This window comes from Pleurodeles waltl, chromosome 7, assembly GCF_031143425.1.
Source record: "Pleurodeles waltl isolate 20211129_DDA chromosome 7, aPleWal1.hap1.20221129, whole genome shotgun sequence".
Taxonomy (NCBI): domain Eukaryota; kingdom Metazoa; phylum Chordata; class Amphibia; order Caudata; family Salamandridae; genus Pleurodeles; species Pleurodeles waltl.
Genome location: NC_090446.1, coordinates 1,296,115,628 through 1,296,133,136, shown reverse-complemented (window position 1 = coordinate 1,296,133,136; position 17,509 = coordinate 1,296,115,628). Strand labels below are relative to the sequence as shown.

Sequence of the window (17,509 nt, the reverse complement as noted above, 5' to 3'; positions counted from 1 at the left end):
GTTACCACCTTGGCCATCGACCCTGTTACATGGATAATTGCACTTTTGCCAATAACTTTGACTGCAAGCGAATTTCCTTTTCCTTTTGTTTTTCTCCTTCACGCTCAAGGCAGGGTTTTGAATGGGCTCGCTTATGTCAACTGGTTTACTTTTTATTCTCAGTTTGTGTGGCAAGAAAAGTCCAGCTGGAATTTACAGCTTTAACTCGAGAAAACGCAAGACCCATTGCATTGGAAATGCTTGTTTCTTTTGTCTGCGCTCAGAGCGCTAACTCGATTGGAGGTATCGTTTTTACATTATATGGACTCTTTGCAGCAGACACACTAACCCTGTGCTCTGCCTTATGATGATTCAAAGCTTCCATTAGACAAAAGTATGTTCTCTTGGCTGCTGTGTCGCTCACATCACGAACTCGGTTGACGGTATAGTTTTTACATTAGATGCACTCTGATCTGCTTAGTACACGTACTTTGCAGTAGGCATATTACCCTGTGTGCTACCTTAAGATGACTCCAAGTTTCCACTAGACAAAAGTACGTTCTCTTGGCTGCCATTCTGCTCGCAGCACAAACTCGATCGGCGGTATTGTTTTTACATTATATGCAGTCTGATCTGCTTAGTACACTTTCTTTGCAGCAGGCATATTAACCCTATGTGCTACATTATGATGACTTCAAGCTTTCACTAGACAAAAGTATGTTCTCTCTCCAGAAAGAACATACATCACCAGTTATTTTGACATTTTTACATTGCACGCCCTCTGATTTGCTTAGTACACGTTCTTTGCGGAATGCATACTCATTCTGGGACTTGTAGTTTTATTTTTATAACTTGATACAAGCTGGAAACCAGTCCTTGGAGTAGTATTCATTTTGTTGTCCAGCTCTCTAGTGTGATGCATGAGTCACTCATTTAGTTTATGTTTCAGCTTTGCTATCTGGGATTTGTAGATTTTTTTTTTATAATACAAAGCAGAAACCTAAGTAGATGAACAACACACGTTTGAGTCTTTGAAATATGAGCTGTGTGCGCATGTATTTATAAAACTAACCTTGAGGAGAGCTTACAGTTGATTATGCTGTACAATGGTCAATATTTTATAACTAATATTTCAGTTTAAGACTGACTGAGGATCATTAATATCATGTGAGGTGTGAAAAATCATGGGCGTTTTGTTTGACTCTCCAGACTGGAGTAAAGGGACAATAATCCAGTAAGCACGCATTCTTGGAGTACAATTATTTATTAATTGCTCCGTGGACAATGTTGGATGTACCAACTGCCAAGGAAATACGTTTTGCACATGGGAGTAGTTTGTGTTTTAAATGCCTTGTTTAAAAAAATATTCCAGTAGGACTAAAGGCTCTTTAGGTATATGCAGGGCCACTGGAATTATGTGGCTGAAAGGACCAACATATACTGCAGGGCTGAACAATTAATGTGGCAAAAAAGTCCAGTTAAGCCTTTACAATGCTAATAGCTCCAACTCAAGTAAATGCAAGACCTATTGCATTGCAAATACTTGTTTTATTTTTGCCCATCCCTCCACTTCTCAATCTTTGAGAGTACACTTACATAACACGCTCTCCCAGTTTTTCACAGATCACACAACACACATTCCCCACCTTTGTACAGCCAAGGGAAACCTCAAGATTGAATGATGATATCCAGCCCACTGACCTGCTCTCTATAGTTGACTTTTCTCACTCTAACCATTCTAACTTATATATTCTGCTCATATCCCTCCTGCTCTGCCCCCGTCAATTCTAGCCATATTCCCAAAAGGGTACATTGGTTAGATTCCCTCCCAGCATTCCTTTACCAACGCTAAACTTACCTGAAACTTCCGCAACAGTCATTCAATAAAATGAACAACACGCTAAAACATGCATTTGCATCTGCCACCTTGCATGTTCACCTCTGTTACCTCATGTCCATAGTCCTGGATTTAACCTAGTATTGGATATGTTAAAAGTAGGATGTAAGCATTCCTTTGTATGTGGTGTAAGGATGAGGTGTCAGAAATTGTTTAGGCATTCTTAGAGGCCATGGACAAAATATGTTTGGCTTTTGATAATGCCAGATCATCATACAAAACTGTGGGCTTGATTATGAGTTTGGCAGAAAGGGTACTTCCTTCGAAACAGTATCAGATTCCCTGGCTGACAACTAGGCAGTCTGCCCGCTGAATTATGATGTTGGCGAGTTTCTGAATTTGGGACCGGCAGAGCCCCTACAACTCCACCAACCATCTGCCAACCACCTCCACGGCGGCATCGGGATAAGCAGCTGTCAGAGGACGGTACAGACAAGGTTCCCGCCACCTGGATTATGAAGTGCATTTCCATCAAGCTGACTGTGGCAGGGAGACCCCATGCTTTGAGATGGCAGAATCAACTGAAATAGGGTGCAAACTCACCCATTTCCTTCTTTTCCCTTCAGTCTCTGATGTGGACACGCTCATCGAGGGGCCCCATCCACAGCAGCAACTTGACCCCGAAGAAAATGACCACGTTGGGAAGGAAATCAAGGTATGTACATTTTGCACTTTTCTTCTATTGACTGTACTGGGCACATATGGTCCGGACTTCAACAATGGAAAAGTACAAGGTATTATTTTCATGTATGTCATGCATATGTGTACATTTTACAATTATTTAGTCAAAACGTACACACCTGCATCAACACATATGAAAAATATTTTTTTGATTGCTGACTTCGTCCCGTGCAGGTTCTCCGCCGTCAGCAGCTCCACTGCTGGGCTAGAGGTGACATCTAAATACAGCAGGCAAAAGACCACAGATTCCACAGAGTACTTGGAACCGCCACTGCGGTGGAATGGAGGTGAGACCTCAAACTCGTATTCAGACCCTTTATACCCTCACTTTGACCCCATCCACAATGATTCAGTTAACAGCCTTCTGTCCTCATCATGCACACTTATCACACATTCCTCTCTCCGCTAATAATTTTGCTTCCCACATGTCTTCCGAAATCAGTACCATCAGAAAAACTCTCTCACCACACTACTCACTACTTTACTTCCCCTTTGACACCACCCGAAGTGACTGCTCACACAATTCATCACCATCTATGGGGCATAGCTCAATAATAAAATAAGCAAATCCATCATCCACCCGGTGTGACCCATTCATTCCACAAATATCAAAGCAGTAGCTTTAACTTCCAAGATTTGGCTGTCTTTAACCGCTACATCTAATCACTCCCTAAAATGCAGTATCTACTCAGTATGTTTTATATTGCCAGTTACTGAAAAAGAGGCAACAGCCAACCTCTTCTCACTGTTTTTCTACCGCCTTGCATCACAGCTTCCTTTTGCACCCAAAATAGAGGAACATCTTGTCTTTAACTGCTTTATTGCATACCTTTCTTTTCCTAAAGTAATACATCTCCTACCTGTCTGCTTTTTGGGCTCTTTCTTCAACAGAACCTGCAATCGCATGAATTCCCTGCTTATAATGCGCATCTCTCACCAGTCCTCATAATCCTTGATCTGTTAACCGCATTTGATGCAGGTTACTACCCTATCTTACTAAGGTCAGGGATAGGTTCTCTTCCTAGCTGTTTGCTATTTTTCAGTCTTTCAGGCTCCTACTTCATTACTTCTTCACATTCTCCAAGGCTAAGTTTTGGGGTCTCACCCTTCTTCTCTCTACCGCACCTTTCCTGATGACTTTATCTCCTCATTTGGTTACTCATGCCATCTACACATAGAGAATACCAGGGGTGTGGAATTTATTAAAATAGCTACTTGTCCAGGGGACAGGTTGCTTCTCAAATTTACTTGTCCTGTAAAAAGATCTACTTGTCCCTTTGGTGCCCTAATAATGAAGGTCCCTTTGGTACCCTAATAATGAAGGCTTTCAAATAATGAACCATAAATACAAGTTCGAACAGCAGTATCTTTTGGAAACACATTACCTAAACTGCAGAGAGTTCCACTCTCTGTAAACAGGCAGCCAAAGAGTTTGTGCTGCAGAGGGTTGGGCCTACTTGTCCCAAGGACAAAGTAAACATAAAAACTTGTTGCTCTTGACCCCAAACAAGATGTCTCGGGCGTCAAGCGATAGGAATTCCATATCCCTGGAATACCCACATCTATTTCTCATTTCCAGTCTTCTCTCTCCCCTTTTGTACCCATGCATATTTGTCTCATTCAAGAATGAGGTCCAGGATTTTCTTTCTTCATCTGCACCTGTCCCCCCAAAACTCAATCTGCTTTCCTCCCAATACTGCAACTTTAAACTCCTTTCCTAGAAAACTTGACTTTCTTTTCAGCTCCTCTCTAGATTGTCTTTTTCATTGCCTAAACAGCCTCTTTAGCCGGATCAGGTACTTCATATAAGAAAGATCAGCCATTTCATTCTTTTCATACAACACTGTTTACTTCTTTGGATCATAGATGGAGTAGTGCAATAATATACATTTGGGTCTCTCTCAGTATTTCTTGTTCCCTTTGGACAGTGTCTTGAATGCTGTCTTTACAATTTGATGCAGTTTCCAAAAGCACCGTCTTACCTCACCATATCAACATCATGCTGGCCGAGTCTCTGCTAAAAGCAGCCCCTGTTAACAGCTATTGATGCTAGTATTTATGAGTGCATGTGGCATTTCCACTAGCTCTCTGATTCTTTAAACCATTACTTTCTCATCGGCAACTTAAGATCTGCCAATCAAAACCTTAAAAAAACACCTAAATCACCCTGTGCTGCATCTAAGTTTCAGACTTTCTTCTTTCTTCGAATCATCTACTAAAAATGTACTTCCGACAGTCATCCGAACACGCATCTCACACTTGGAGTAACACAACCATAAAACTGTATCACCTAGTGTCGCGTAGGTTCTCATTATCCTAATGAGACTACTGGATTTGGTCCGCAGAATCACTTGTATTGCGGGGGACTGAGTCTGATCCCACACCGGGTGACACCTGTTGGCCTAATCCGGGTTTTGTTCCTGCTAACTAGCAGTGCCTCATCTCCACCCAAGAGAAGTATGATTGGGAAACCTGGTGCATAACATAAATGATTCCTCAGGGAAATCATGGTCACTCAGATCTCATCCGTTTCTCTCAGCTACATTAGTCTCACCAATACAAGGACAATCAGAGGCAGAGTAAGGTTCAATAAGGTTTTATTGAAGTAACTGCATCTTAGATAATAAAGCATGTATTGCAATAACTAGGACAATGAAGCTCAATAGGATTAAGATTGTGACAAGGAGAGTAAAACACAAAAATAACGCAACCATTGTGTCACTGAGATTGTGAAGGATAGTTCCTACATATGCTATGTTAGAGCACAGCATGTTAAGCTCTAATTCTGCCCTTCAGGTTCCCCCAGGAAGACATCATCTCTCATACCTGAGCAAGAGGTCTGTAGTCTACATTAGCAGCTGCAGCAAAGCAATCAGCAATCGGTATACAGTTGTGGTCATCAGGCTGGAATCTCCCTCTAACGTACATGGGTCAAAGTAGTGTTTTTAGAATAAAACAGCTGATGTGCCAAGAAAGGATTCCCATGTGAGAGTGTGTATGTTTCTGTGAACATTGGAGACAAAGCTTATCACTTTTGCCAGTAAACCTGTCTTACTGCAACCTTGAGAAAAGCACAGAGTGAAAGAAATGTCTTGTTTAAGAACACAGTGCTGACCTAGACGAAGAACAGCTAGATAGAGAAAATAAAACAAGACCGCAAATGTGGCTACTGTTAAAATAATAAGACAAAGCTAAAATAAGACATATCTAGTTTAAAGTGCACAGCGGCAGGCCTAGTTTGCTAAAATAACGTGTATAAAGCTATAGCTACATAACACTGTCCCCTTGCCGGTTCAAAAGATGGTTCAAAGACTAATTATATAAAAAGCTACTAAAATTCAACCTAAGGCATATATTTATGGGAATGTCAATAATGACAAGTTAAAGACACTTGAGCATGTATTAAAAGGGCAATTTAAAATGTTAATTGTGGCGTCAGGAATTTCAAAATTCAGAGTCATTTTTAAAATCGCCAATCGAATCCAGGATAATTGAAGACAGGAAATCTTCCACTTCGGCAGGTGGTAAAGTAGGAAGTTCCATAGCCAAGGAAAACCAAGGAGCCTTTGCGTTCCAAAGCCTGAGCTCCAGCTGCATTCCGTGGTGTGCCCAACAGTAAGATTAGAGCCGCATAATCCACAAAGGCAACTCATAAACAGCTTCCTGTAGCAAACGCACCCTCAACGCACACATCTGGTAATGAGCCCTCAGCGAGAACATCAACAGATCAGTGTCCAATGAAAACGAAGCTCTGCGTAGAAAGACAAACTTTCAGTGCACATTCAAAAGAGGACCAGAGGCAACGAAACATGGGCTGCACACACTGCAAAACCGGTCTGAATGACAGAGACCAGTCACACTCCAATTGCTCCACGAGTGGTGCTCCAAAGTACTGCATCATGCATTAACAACACAGCTGCGCTGGTGGAAGCGCTTTCAGTCCTCCTTTTTGCAACAGGACAGCCATTGCCCATAAAAAGTAGCAATAGCAAGATGCCACCTATTATAGCCTAAGTTATCGAAAATCCCCCGAAAATACTGGAAAACATTTAATGAATGTATTGGAAAATGCCACTGCTGGCATGGTTACCCCCTAACGTTTTGCCTTTTGTTGATGCTAGTTATGATTGAAAGTATGCTGGGACCCTGCTAATCATCCCCCAGCACCAGTGTTCTTTCACTAAACTGTACCTTTGTCTCCACAATTGGTACAGCCATGGCACACAGATAATTCCCTTGTAAATGGTACCCCTGGTACAAAGGGCCCTGTTGCCAGGTGAGGTCTCTGTGGGCTGCAGCATGTATTATGCCACCCTGGGGACCCTTCACTCAGCACATGCACACTGCCTCACAGCTTGTGTGTGCTGGTGGGGAGAAAAAGACTATGGCCCTCATTCTGACCTTGGCGGGCGGCGGAGGCCGCCCGCCAAAGTCCCGCCGTCAGATTACCGTTCCGCGGTCGAAAGACCGCGGCGGTAATTCTGACTTTCCCGCTGGGCTGGCGGGCGGTCGCCTTCAGACCGCCCGCCAGCCCAGCGGGAAAGAGGCTTCCACGATGAAGCCGGCTCGGAATCGAGCCGGCGGAGTGGAAGCTGTGCGACGGGTGCAGTTGCACCCGTCGCGTATTTCACTGTCTGCGCAGCTGACAGTGAAATACATGTAGGGGCCCTCTTACGGGGGCCCCTGCAATGCCCATGCCAGTGGCATGGGCACTGCAGGGGCCCCCAGGGGCCCCGCGACCCCCCCTACCGCCATCCGGATCCCGGCGGTCGGACCGCCGGGATCTGGATGGCGGTAGGGGGGGTCGGAATCCCCGTGGCGGTGCAGCAAGCTGCGCCGCCGTGGAGGATTCAATGGGGCGGCGGTACACTGGCGGGAGCCCGCCAGTGGTGCCGGTCCGACCGCGGCTTTACCGCCGCGGTCGGAATCCCCATTGGAGCACCGCCGGCCTGTCGGCGGTGCTCCCGCGGTCCTCCGCCCTGGCGGTCAAAGACCGCCAGGGTCAGAATGACCACCTATGTCAACATGGCACTCCCCTCAGAGTGCAATACCCACAAACCCACTGCCTGTGGCATAGGTAAGTCACCCCTCTAGCAGGCCTTAACCCCTTCGCTGCCAGGCCTTTTCCCCCTCCTGTGCCAGGCCTTTTTTTGCCTATTTGGGGCAGTTCGCGCTTAGGCCCTCATAACTTTTTGTCCACATAAGCTAACCAAGCCAAATTTGCGTCCTTTTTTTCCAACATCCTAGGGATTCTAGAGGTACCCAGACTTTGTGGGTTCCCTTGAAGGAGGCCAAGAAATTGGCCAAAATACAGTGAAAATTTCGTTTTTTTTAAAAAAAATTGGAAAACGTGGCTGCAGAAGAAGGCTTGTGGATTTCCCCCTGAAAATGGCATCAACAAAGGGTTTGCAGTGCTAAACTCAGCAGCTTCCTAGCTTTCAGGAACAGGCAGACTTGAATCAGAAAACCCAATTTTTCAACAAAATTTTGGCATTTTACTGGGGCATACCCCATTTTTGCATTTTTTTGTGCTTTCAGCCTCCTTCCAGTCAGTGACAGGAATGGGCATGAAACCAATGCTGGATCCCAGACACCTAACCATTTCTGAAAAGTAGACAAAATTCTGAATTCAGCAAGGGGTAATTTGTGTAGATCCTACAAGGGTTTCCTACAGAAAATAACAGCTGAAAAAGAAAAATATTGAAATTGAGGTGAAAAAACCATCAATTTTTCTCTACGTTTTACTCTGTAATTTTTCCCTGCAATGTCAGATTATGGAAAGCAATATACCGTTACGTCTGCTGGACTCCTCTGGTTGCGGGGATATATAGGGCTTGTAGGTTCATCAAGAACCCGAGGAACCCAGAGCCAATAAATGAGCTGCACCCTGCAGTGCGTTTTCATTCTATACCGGGTATACAGCAATTCATTTGCTGAAATATAAAGAGTAAAAAATTGCTATCAAGAAAACCTTTGCATTTCCAAAAAGGGCACAAGATAAGGTGCTGAGGAGCAGTGGTTATTTGCACATCTCTGAATTCCGGGGTGACCATACTAGCATGTGAATTATAGGGAATTTCTCAAATAGATGTCTTTTTTACACACTCTCCTATATTTGGAAGGAAAAAATGTAGAGAAAGACAAGGGGCAATAGCACTTGTTTTGCTAATCTATGTTCCCCCAAGTCTCCCGATAAAAATAATACCTCACTTGTGTGGGTAGGCCTAGCGCCCGCGACAGGAAACGCCCCAAAACACAACGTGGACACATCCCATTTTTTTGAAAGAAAACAGGTGTTTTTTGCGAAGTGCCTACCTGTAGATTTTGGCCTCTAGCTCAGCCGGCACCCAGGGAAACCTACCAAACCTGTGCATTTCTGAAAACTAGAGACCTAGGGGAATCCAAGGAGGGGTGACTTGTGGGGCTCAGACCAGGTTCTGTTACCCAGAATCCTTTGCAAACCTCAAAATTTGGCTAAAAAAACACATGTTCCTCACATTTCTGTGGCAGAAAGTTCTGGAATCTGAGAGGAGCCACACATTTCATTCCACCCAGCGTGCCCCCAAGTCTCCCGATAAAAATGATACCTCACTTGCGTGGATAGGTCTAGCGCCCGCGACAGGAAACACCCCAAAGCGCAACGTGGACACATCCAAAATTTTGGAAGAAAACAGAGGTGTTTTTTGCGAAGTGCCTACCTGTAGATTTTGGCCTCTAGCTCAGCCGGCACCTAGGGAAACCTACCAAACCTGTGCATTTCTGAAAACTAGAGACCTAGGGGAATCCAAGATGGGGTGACTTGCGGGGCTCGGACCAGGTTCTGTTACCCAGAATCCTTTGCAAACCTCAAAATTTGGCTAAAAAAACACATGTTCCTCACATTTCTGTGGCAGAAAGTTCTGGAATCTGAGAGGAGCCACAAATTTCCTCCCACCCAGCGTTCCCCCAACTCTCCCGATAAAAATGATACCTCACTTGCGTGGGTAGGCCTAGCGCCCGCGACAGGAAACACCCCAAAGCGCAACGTGGACACATCCAAAATTTTGGAAGAAAACAGAGGTGTTTTTTGCGAAGTGGCTACCTGTAGATTTTGGCCTCTAGCTCAGCCGGCACCCAGGGAAACCTACCAAACCTGTGCATTTCTGAAAACTAGAGACCTAGGGGAATCCAAGATGGGGTGACTTGCGGGGCTCGGACCAGGTTCTGTTACCCAGAATCCTTTGCAAACCTCAAAATTTGGCTGAAAAAACACATGTTCCTCACATTTCTGTGGCAGAAAGTTCTGGAATCTGAGAGGAGCCACAAATTTCCTTCCACCCAGCGTTCCCCCAACTCTCCCGATAAAAATGATACCTCACTTGCGTGGGTAGGCCTAGCGCCCGCGACAGGAAACACCCCAAAGCGCAACGTGGACACATCCAAAATTTTGGAAGAAAACAGAGGTGTTTTTTGCGAAGTGCCTACCTGTAGATTTTGGCCTCTAGCTCAGCCGGCACCCAGGGAAACCTACCAAACCTGTGCATTTCTGAAAACTAGAGACCTAGGGGAATCCAAGATGGGGTGACTTGCGGGGCTCGGACCAGGTTCTGTTACCCAGAATCCTTTGCAAACCTTAAAATTTGGCTAAAAAAACACATGTTCCTCACATTTCTGTGGCAGAAAGTTCTGGAATCTGAGAGGAGCCACAAATTTCCTTCCACCCAGCGTTCCCCCAACTCTCCCGATAAAAATGATACCTCACTTGCGTGGGTAGGCCTAGCGCCCGCGACAGGAAACACCCCAAAGCGCAACGTGGACACATCCAAAATTTTGGAAGAAAACAGAGGTGTTTTTTGCGAAGTGCCTACCTGTAGATTTTGGCCTCTAGCTCAGCCGGCACCTAGGGAAACCTACCAAACCTGTGCATTTCTGAAAACTAGAGACCTAGGGGAATCCAAGGAGGGGTGACTTGCGGGGCACGGACCAGGTTCTGTTACCCAGAATCCTTTGCAAACCTCAAAATTTGGCTAAAAAAACACATGTTCCTCACATTTCTGTGGCAGAAAGTTCTGGAATCTGAGAGGAGCAACAAATTGCCTTCCACCCAGCGTTCCCCCAAGTCTCCCGATAAAAATGATACCTCACTTGCGTGGGTAGGCCTAGCGCCCGCGACAGGAAACACCCCAAAGCGCAACGTGGACACATCCTAAATTTTGGAAGAAAACAGAGGTATTTTTTGCGAAGTGCCTACCTGTAGATTTTGGCCTCTAGCTCAGCCGGCACCTAGGGAAACCTACCAAACCTGTGCATTTCTGAAAACTAGAGACCTAGGGGAATCCAAGGAGGGGTGACTTGCGGGGCTCGGACCAGGTTCTGTTACCCAGAATCCTTTGCAAACCTCAAAATTTGGCTAAAAAAACACATGTTCCTCACATCTCTGTGGCAGAAAGTTCTGGAATCTGAGAGGAGCCACAAATTTCCTTCCACCCAGCGTTCCCCCAAGTCTCCCGATAAAAATGATACCTCACTTGCGTGGGTAGGTCTAGCGCCCGCGTCAGGAAACACCCCAAAGCGCAACGTGGACACATCCCATTTTTTGAAAGAAAACAGTGCCTACCTGTGGATTTTGGCCTGTAGCTCAGACGGCACCTAGGGAAACCTACCAAACCTGTGCATTTCTGAAAACTAGAGACCTAGGGGAATCCAAGGAGGGGTGACTTGCGGGGCTCGGACCAGGTTCTGTTACCCAGAATCCTTTGCAAACCTCAAAATTTGGCTAAAAAAACACATGTTCCTCACATTTCTGTGGCAGAAAGTTCTGGAATCTGATAGGAGCCACAAATTTCCTTCCACCCAGCGTTCCCCAAGTCTCCCGATAAAAATGATACCTCACTTGTGTGGGTGGGCCAGGTGCCTGCAACAGAATAAGGCCCAAAACCTGAAGGGATAGAAGGGATAGCACAGCAAGTTTATAAGGGCATATTCCTTTATACATCTTTAGACGGACTCTGCTTTGGGGACCCACATAAGTGAGGTGTCATTTTACTTGGGAGACTGAGGGGAAAACTGGGGAGTAGGAATTTTGTGCTGGAGCGTTGATCCTACTAAGAAAAATCAGGAAAATATGCTTTTTTATGCAAATTTTGAGGTTTACAGAGGAGTCTGGGAAAGAAAATGTTGGGGGAGCCACGCAAGCCACACCTCCCTAGACTCCTTGGGGTGCCTAGTTTAAAAAAGTTTCTGGGTTTTGTAGGTTTCCCTACATGACGGCCGCACCCAGGACCAAAAACATAGGTGGGCCCTCCCCCCCAAACACAGGTATTTTTGGAATATATCACTTTGATGTGTGCACATACGTCCGTGATGTGCCAAACACTAAAATTGTGAAAAGAAACACACTTAGGTTATGTGAAGAAGACCCCTCACCCACCAACCAAGTTGGTGGCATGCTTCATCATCGGGGTCCCACCCGAGGCACCTAGCGTGTCTCAAGTGTGCTGCGACGCCTGATTACAGCGGAGCAGGTTTTGTCATTTGTACTACACATACTGGTTGGATTTGGCACGAGGGTGAGTGATGGTTCAGTAGATCAAATTTTATTAACAAGAGATTTCACAAAAGTGAAATGCACTGGTAATAACTGAAAGGCCAAAAAACTGAACCAATGACTCACAGCTCGTGAGCTGTAAAGCCACGACAAGGCACCAACCGCTTTACAGTCCATTCACACACCTTTCATACATGACATGCACTAGACCATTCACGCCGCCAGCCACGGGCCTAGCACATTACAAGACTCGCATCCACAGACAGCGCCAGTCAAGGGCCCATCACTTTCATACGCCCACATGCCTGATACAGCAATCACACCAGCTGATGAGTGTGTGGACTGGCGTTTGGCCGGCACTGCCAGCCAAGTGCCACCCCACACACACCGCCAGCCAAGCGCCACCCCACACACACCACCAGCCAAGCGCCACCCCACACACACCGCCAGCCAAGCGCCACCCCACACACACCGCCAGCCAAGCGCCACCCCACACACATCGCCAGCCCAGCGCCACCCCACACACACCGCCAGCCAAGCGCCACCCCACACACACCGCCAGCCAAGTACCACCCCACACACACCGCCAGCCAAGCGCCACCCCACCCACGCCACCAGCCAAGCGCCACTCTACACATGCCATCCCCTTTTTTTTGTTTTTAAACAACAAAGAAACCACTAATCATAAATTAGTACAAAACTACAAACACAAAAGCTCTAACTGAATACCTGACTAATGCCAACCGTGAAACCGAACATATAAAAATATAAAACACCAGTTTACGCTCACGGAATTTCCCAATAATTCTTCTGTGTGTGGTAGCTCCTGAAACAGCCACCCACACACAGCCCAGGCTTTGAAGGACAATCAGGGCAGTACATCCTAGTCTCCTTCCTGATACCTCTTCGAGCACAGACTCTACATCTCTTAGCAGGAAAGTTTTTTTTGGCCGTGGGAGGAATGTGCTCAGCAAAGTGACGATCTTTCAATCTAGCCACATCCTCCACCACTGCTTCTCTAGGAACTCTTGCCTGTTCCAGCACAACAAGGCTAGCTATGATAGACTCCTGAAATTTCACAAATGTCATCCTTGACTCTGGAGAACTATCCTTAAACACAACAAAAGCATTAAAAGTTGCCAAGTGGAACAAGTGAAGCGCTAATTTCTTATACCACACATAAGACTTACGAGCAGCAGTGTAAGGTTCTAACCTCTGATCTACTCTATCAACACCACCCATGTGCTTATTATAGTCTAAGATGCACACAGGTTTGCGCACTTCGGCAACCTGACCCCAAACAGCCACAGGTGAAGTACTCTCATCATGGATGGTGCTTTAGCATGTATACATCCCTCTTGTCTACAAATTTCAGAGCTAGCAGCTCATCATTCCGCAAGGCACTGCACTGTCCCTTCTCAAGTTTTTTACAGACAAGCTCTTTTGGATAGCCTTTCCGATTAGAGCGGATTGTGCCACAAGCAACAGTGTCCACTCTGAACAACTCCTTGAACAACCGAACTCCAGTGTAGAAGTTATCTACATATAAATGGTGACCTTTGTTAAACAGTCGTCTACCAAGTTCCCACACAATTTTCTCACTAACTCCAAAAGTGGGAGGACAACCAGGGGGGTCAATATTGGAATCCCTACCAGTGTAGACCCGGAAATTATAAACATATCCTGTACTACTTTCTTACAGCATATACAATTTAATTCCATACCGTGCCCTCTTGCTAGGAATGTACTGCCTAAAAACCAAACGACCCTTGAACAGGACCAAAGACTCATCTACAGATATTTCTTTCCCTGGAACATAGATCTCTGAAAACCGATCTACCAAATGATCAAGGACAGGTCTAATCTTAAAAAGACGGTCAGAATCAGGATGATCTTGTGGCAAGGCTAAAGCATTATCTACAAAATGCAACATCCGAAGAAGAAGCTCATACCGGTTACGACTCATGATGGCAGGAAATATAGCAGTTGCCATCAAGGGACTAGTAGACCAATATGAAGACAGCGACGGCTTCCTTATCAGCCCCATCAAAAAAGTTAAACCCAAGAACTTTTTCAACTCTTCCAGATTTGTGGGAATCCACCGGCTAGCTCTAGAGTGTGGCCTAAGTCTGGCAGCGTTGTCCCTCAAAAACTGCTCTGCATACAAATTAGTCTGCTCAACAATCTCTTCCAAAACTATATCGTCCATAAACAACTCAAAAAAGTTGACGGGCAAAAAGTTTTCCGTATTAACTCGACACCCTGGAAAACCAGTAAACGCAGGCAACTGTGGCTGCTCCATGTTTGGTGCAACCCTTGCGTCAGGTCTTCCAATGGGAAGCCTTTCAGGCGCTGGCTCCTGCACCATTGGCACATCACTGTCCTCCTCTAAAACAGGCCCTTCATCAGCACTGAGAGTGGCTTCATCATCAGATGATTCATCTCTGACAGAAAATTCACTTCCAGAATCCTGCACTTCCTCCTCTGCCTCAGATGCAGAGTCAGTCTCATATTCATGGTCAGAAGATGACTCAAAAAGCACACTAACAACCTGCTGAGCAGTCATCCTACGGCTGGCCATGATCCTTCCTACAAAAATTAACTGGACAAATACACCACCAACAACCAGCACTGTGTAAGATAAGTAACAAAGTATAGGTTTATCACTAAGAATTATAAACTCAAAAACTATACTGCTCACTTGCCTGAAAAAGCTTGACTCACCAGCAACTACTCTGCACAGCCACAGCAATCACCAACGATATCCCACTAAAAAGAGAAAAAAAAAAGCAAATTAGACATAAGACAACACAATAATCATTGTGCATAACTCTAAGGACAATTTCACACACAATCCTGCATTCAGTACACCACCTACAAACGTGTCATTCATGCATTGCAACAATACTCACTTGGAGTAAATTTATTTACTTACCTAAAACATGCAACTACGCAAACCGCAGGACAACTACTGCCAAAACTGCAACAAGCCACAGCAAAGTCAGCAAAAGCTTTGAACTAGAACAAAAAGGAGAAAAACTGTTATTATCATAAAAGCAAATACTTCGCCAGTTGACAAACACTCCGCCACTAACCATTTTTTCATTTTCCCTTGTGTCTAGTCTTCTCTGCAGGGGGGAAGATGGGCCTAAAAAAAATAGGCCAATCTACCCCCAAGGGGAGGGGGCAGAAATCGCCCAGATTACATTGCACCCTTTGGGGGGGGCGACCCTTGCCCAAGGGGCCACACCCCCACACAAAGCACACACACACACACATATAGTATCCCTGGCGCTATGGGGATTCTGCCCCCCTTGGGGACAGAAAGGCCTAAAAAATAGGCATATCTGCCCCCAAGGGGGGCAGAACTGCCCAAAAATACATGTGAGCCCCTGGGGGCGACCCTTGCCCAAGGGGCCGCCCCCCAACACAAAAAATAAAAACCAACAATAAAATCCCTGGTGTCTAGTGGCTTTCTGCCCGGCGTAAAAATAGGGCCAATCTGCCCCCAAGGGGGGCAGAAACGACGATAAATACATTGCGCCCCGGGGGGAGCGACCCTTGCCCAAGGGGCCACCCCCCAACACAAAGCACACATACAAACATATCTTTCTGGCGCTATTGGGATTCTGCCCCCCTTGGGGGCAGAAAGGCCTAAAAAAAATAGGCCTCTGCCCCCAAGGGGGGCAGAACTGCCCAAAAATACATGTGGGCCCCTGGGGGCGACCCTTGCCCAAGGGGCCGCCCCCCAACACAAAAAATAAAAACCAACAATATAATCCCTGGTGTCTAGTGGCTTTCTGCCCCCCTTGGGGGCAGATTGGCCTAAAAATATGGCCAATCTGCCCCCAAGGGGGGCAGAAACGACAATAAATACATTGCGCCCCTGGGGGGAGCGACCCTTGCCCAAGGGGCCACCCCCCAACACAAAGCACACATACATACATACTATTTCTGGCGCTATTGGGATTCTGCCCCCCTTGGGGGCAGAAAGGCCTAAAAAAAATAGGCCTCTCTGCCCCCAAGGGGGGCAGAACTGCCCAAAAATACATGTGGGCCCCTGGGGGCGACCCTTGCCCAAGGGGCCGCCCCCCAACACAAAAAATAAAAACCAACAATAAAATCCCTGGTGTCTAGTGGCTTTCTGCCCCCCTTGGGGGCAGATCGGCCTAAAAATAGGGCCAATCTGCCCCCAGGGGGGGCAGAAACGACGTAAAATACATTTGCCCCCAAACGGGAGCGACCCTTGCCCAAGGGGTCGCTCCCCCACACCAATAAACACACACACACATAACAAAATCCCTGGTGTCTAGTGGCTTTCTGCCCCCCTTGGGGGCAGATCGGCCTAAAAATAGGGCCAATCTGCCCCCAGGGGGGGCAGAAACGACGTAAAAAACATTTGCCCCCAAAGGGGAGCGACCCTTGCCCAAGGGGTCGCTCCCCCACACCAATAAACACACACATAACGAGATCCCTGGTGTCTAGTGGGCATTCCTGCTGCCCGATCGCATCGCGATCGGGCAGCAGGAATGCTCAGAGACATCGAGGGAAAGGAAAACCCTTTCCTTTCCCTCGATGCCTCTCTCAGAGCACCCCCACCCCGCAGGAAGGTGAAATACTCACCTTCTCCCTTGACGCGCTGGAAGCAAATGGCTTCCAGCGCGTCATTCCCCCTTTCCATGAAATCAGCGCGCGATCGCGCGCTGACGTCATGGGGTGGGGGGGGTGGGCGTGAAAGGGGAAGTGATTCCCCTTTCAGCCCTGGCCTGGGGGTGTTGGGGGGCGGCCCTCGGGGGAAGCGCTAGCGCTTCCCCCGACTGCCAGTCCCAGGACGTAATGGTTACGTCCATGGCGCCACACGGGCGCTGCCATGGACGTAACCATTACGTCCCTGGCGGGGAAGGGGTTAAAGCCCTAAGGCAGGGTGCACTATACCACAGGTGAGGGCATACTGCCTGAGCACTATGCCCCTACAGTGTCTAAGCCAATTTATAGACATTATAAGTGCAGTGTAGCCATAAAGAGTATATGGTGTGGGAGTTTGTCAAACACAAACTCCACAGTTCCATAATGGCTACACTGAATACTGGGAAGGTTGGTATCAAATTCTCAGCACAATAAATCCACACTGATGCGAGTGTGGGATTTATTGGTAAATGCACACAGAGGGCATCTTAGAGATGCCCCCCTGTATGCCAGTCCAACTGCTAGTGCTAGGCTGACCAGTTTCTGCCAGCCTGCCACATCCAGACGAGTTTCTGGCCACATGAGGTGAGTGCCTTTGTGCACTCTGTGGCCAGGAACAAAGCCTGTAGTGGGGGGAGGTGCTTCACACCTCCCCCTGCAGGAACTGTAACACCTGGCGGTGAGCCTCAAAGGCTCAAGCCTGGTGTTACAGCGACCCAGGGCACTCCAGCTAGTGGAGA

The 17,509-nt window shown here is 46.7% G+C and overlaps 1 protein-coding gene across 4 annotated transcripts in view; it reads left to right on the top strand.

The window, feature by feature from the left end:
- Positions 1-17,509, top strand: part of ZNF524 (zinc finger protein 524) — a 67,358-nt gene that overhangs the window by 11,398 nt on the left and 38,451 nt on the right. For 2 of the 4 annotated variants that reach the window (XM_069200534.1, XM_069200533.1), the window contains one exon: positions 2,443-2,531. The exons of the other annotated variants lie outside the window; for them this stretch is intronic. The gene's annotated coding sequence lies outside the window, so the exon portion shown is untranslated. The remainder of the gene's footprint in view (positions 1-2,442; positions 2,532-17,509) is intronic. 4 annotated transcript variants of the gene reach the window in all.